The sequence below is a fragment of the Protopterus annectens genome, chromosome 13.part0, assembly GCF_019279795.1.
Source record: "Protopterus annectens isolate FY-2018-M chromosome 13.part0, PAN1.0, whole genome shotgun sequence".
In the NCBI taxonomy this organism is placed as follows: domain Eukaryota; kingdom Metazoa; phylum Chordata; order Ceratodontiformes; family Protopteridae; genus Protopterus; species Protopterus annectens.
Window position 1 is genome coordinate 1,234,973,262 of NC_056747.1, and position 4,437 is coordinate 1,234,977,698.

Consider the following 4,437-nt stretch of genomic DNA (forward strand, 5'->3'; position numbering starts at 1 on the left):
AGATCATTGGTGAAAAGAGAGAACAGGAGGGGTCCAAGGATGGATCCTTGTGGAACCCCTAGGTTGACAGGCAGAAGGGGAAAGAGTTCTTGTGTAATAATACAAATATATATATATATATATATATATATATATACACACACACACTCAAATACATATATTTATACACATATATTTATGTGTATCATTCATGTGTGCAAATGCAGTCTTTCCTAGCAAGTAACAAGCATAAGGTAGAGAGCCACTTCTGGATGGAATGCCACACAGGATACCCACACACACTCTCACATGCCATGTTTACAATATATTATGCATTTATGTATTTATATATTTATGCATGTATATATTTATGCTTGCACATATGTATATTTTTTTTGTTTGCCAGGTAAGTGAGCTAATACAATAAAGATGCTTTTCATTATAGACCTTGAAAAATTTGCAAGATGAAAAATAAACACAGATAAATCACAAACTTAAAAATACACAGCAGATATATAAAATACACAACCATCAGCACCATTACCATGTTAAATACATGAAAACAGTGTGCATCAGGCATCACATGACCATATGCAGCTTTAGAGTGTCTGCCCTCTTTAGCTCTTTCAGCTCTTGATTGGACATGACTTGTAAGTGTTGTCTGTGGATATAGTAATTTGCTGAGCGGGATCGTACCGCTTTCTTTTTCCAGGACTGGCCCAACCCATGATAGAGAAGAGATTTCAATGTTGAAGAAAGGCTTGTAAAGTGGAATAGACAGAAAGGAAAGGAATGTTGAAGAAGAATGAAATTGCTCTGGTGGACTGACAGAACAGACAGGGAAAAAGGGTAGGAGAACGCTAGCTGTAGGGAAATATTGCAAGTGAATGCATTCGTAGATGAGAGGCTGTTAATAATGCTGAGTTAAAAATTGTTTTCACTGAGCTATTGAATATGTACGGGAGAAAGAATTTTGTTAACAAGAGTAGTGGTAATAACAGTCATGACATTGCAATTACGTAAAACAAACACTGTAAAGGTTGTTAGTTCAAAGGCATGTAGTATTACATGCCTGGTCATATGGACTTCTATGTAAGAAAACCTAAAAACTCTTAAGCAACTGTAAAACACGCTTTGATAAATATATGGGGAAAAGAGATGTTTAAATTTAGGGGGAAGTCAGCTCCAGCACTAAAGCATTGCCTACTAAATGAATGAATTAATAAATGAATCTTTGCACTGTGTGGGAACTAACTTTTTTATCAGTTAGATGGTGATATTCAAGTCAGGGAAACAAAAATATGAACCTGCAAGAAATATTTCATTAGTTGTGTATGAGCGTTAAGGCCATATTGCTATCTAGAAATGCTGAATCAAGATTTCTGGATCAAGCACTTTGTCCCCAGCCCATGATTCTTGTTGTTTCTTAAAGGATTGTAACTTAATAATAATTTTTTTTAATATGACGTGGTACTTTATTCCATAATATCACCAATCTTTCAATTAAGTAAGAGTGATGTAATTGTGTCTTCACAGTACCCAAATCAAATTTCATAGCCTGATATATTTGTGTTAAAATGCAGCTGTAGATTCTTATGTCCAAGATAGCCTGTAAACTGCAGTTGCTTTCTAGGGCAAATATTAATTTATCACGTATGTGACAATAATAAATAATAAATAAATTGAGGTATTTCCATTTATTACTATAATTATAATCTTTATGAATTAAAATCCTCTAAGAATTTTCTTTGTACTCTCCTAAGATAATTCGGCTGACCTGCATTTTGCATAAAAAAGGTTATGTACTTTAGGATTAGCTTAATATATCTTTTATTTATTTTACATTTGTTGACCGGGAAAGTCCGACTGGGTATATGCCCATTTTCAGAGGAGGCCCAGGGAGAAAAGCTCCATATATTCAGACATATGAGATTTACATAATATAAGAGTACAATCTAGCATATCAGATGAAAAAAGAAACATTATAATTATAGTAAAGACACAGTTCAACAGGAAAAATTACCTATATGTCAGAGTATAATATCACAAGGAAGGCTCCATATATTCAGACAAGCAAAATTTCACATAATATAAGAGTATAATCTAGCATTTCAGAGGGAAAAAAAAGCGTATTTATAGCAAAGACACAGTCTGACAGGTAATGACATATGTCAGAGTATAATAATATAAAGTGCAAGACATTTGCCTAGTAGTATTAATTTCTCACAGAGAAAAGAGTAAACATCATACTGCAATCATCTGCTGGTTAAAGGATATGAAACAATAATGAAATACTGATAACCTGTTGACAGCTAATAGTAGAGCTGGCAGCTAATTAAAACATGTATCCCATTTAATGCATAACTTTATTCCTTGTTAGTTGACCATATATTTCAAAGGAAAGATTAGCAGTAATGGTTATTCCCGGGTCTTTATTTTAGATTACCTCCTTCATTGGATGTCCTACTGTGTCCTGTTTCATAAGTTGTGTATGAGCATTAAAGCCAAACTGCATCCATTCTAAAACACATTACATTAGGTTTGTCATAACTAAAATGCATACCTGTGTTCTGTGCCCAATCTTCAATCTGTCTCATGTAAAAATGTATATGTTCACTATCAGATTCATTTTGTGTAGTGAACCCAGACTTACAACCATTTGCGTACTTATTTATCCAACATGTCATAGATCTAGGAATGGAGGCAAATACAATATTAAATAATGGTTTAAGAAACAAGACTTGCAGAACTCAAAGATGATTAAGAAGAGAGTCAGAGATTATGCACTACATGGTTACACATTGGGATCTGTCTGTTAAATATGATATAATCCAGTTTAACAGGAATATACTAACCTTACCCTTGATAAGGCTTATGTAGATTACAGGGTGAGGAAAGGAGTCAAAGATCTTGGATAAGTATAAGAAAATTACTTAGTAAATTGATCACAAAAAATTTAATACGCTTGTCAGCATAGCTCTATCCTTTACAAAACATGTTCCTTCAAGTCCAAAATGCTGATATCTGTTATTGCTTCTCAGTGTTTCAGTAATGCATCTTTGAAAATTTATTCAGAATGGAAGTGAAGCTCTAACTGTTCATCTCAATTTTGCTACCTTTTTCGTATATGGATTTTATAGTAGATGCTTTTCTCAAGCTGGGAACAGTACTTCTTTTTATTAGCTTATTCATATTAAATGTAATTTTGGTAGTAAGTGCTTTGTAGTTCTTAGTAACTGTATGGAGGGGATGAAATCAGGCACGTAGAAGCTGAATTTTTTTATTTTACTAAAAGCTGATTCTATCATTTCCTGAAATATATCAGGGCAAGATGAACTGTCAGGAATTACAATCTGTCAAAACTAGACCTAAAGTGAACAGTGCTGGTTGAATAGATGAGCTGTGTTCAAATAATCATGTATTATACTGCTGTCATTTTTATAGGGATTATGAACTGAAAATAATTGTGAATACTATTAATTTACTTATAAAATCTTTTTCTTATTATTAGTATCCACAGCAAGTTTGCTTTTAAAACATATTTTTTTTGGCTTTTTCTTATACAGTTTATGAAGATTCAAATTCCACTAGGGAGGAAATGTATTTTTGTGTGAACCATGCTTATAAGTAACTGTGGATTCAAGGCTGTTAAGAAGCATTGTATTATTGTGTTCTGGTCTTGTGCCACTAGGGGGAGATAGAGGAAGGCAGAAGGAGGGAGACCAAGTTAGTGGATGTGATAAGGACTGGATGTTCTTGTTCCTGTTGTACTGATGTTTTCTGTTCCTGTTGTTGCTTTGAATGTTAGGATTAAAATCTTTAATACTGAACGTGTAGTCTGCCTATATTATTCATATGGCAACTTAACAATTTCACGACGAGGTACTTACTTGTTTCTGCTTGTTTACAATGGCTGTTGCTGCTATTACTTTTCCTCCACCATTTTTGCCATGCCTCAGTGAACCTGCTATACCATTTCATATGTGGCTGAAAATGTTTAATAATTGCATGCTGATTGTTGGTGCACCAAGAGATGAATGGCTGGAAGCGTGCAAAAAGGCACTTCTCCTTCATTGTCTGGGAACAGATGGTCAGATACTGTTTTACATGCTTCCATACCAAGGTATGTCAATGGAGGATGCCACTAGGGCTTTACAAGCTCATTTTACTCCACAGAGAAATGCATTTGCTGAGCAGCAGGCTTTTAGAAAACATGCTCAGGCTGCTCATGAAACTATTCCTCAGTATGTGGCTGCATTATGAGAGTTAAATGTGAGTTTGATACTAAACTGGATGAACTGTTACATGCTCAGTTGGTGGCACATGTGTCTAGCCATCGTATACGTGAACGATTACTTTTAAAACCTGACTTGACTTTGGATAAAGCTATTACAATTGCTACACAAATTGAAGCTGCGGGTGAGAAGGCAAAGTTTATTTTGGGTGATAGACCAGTCC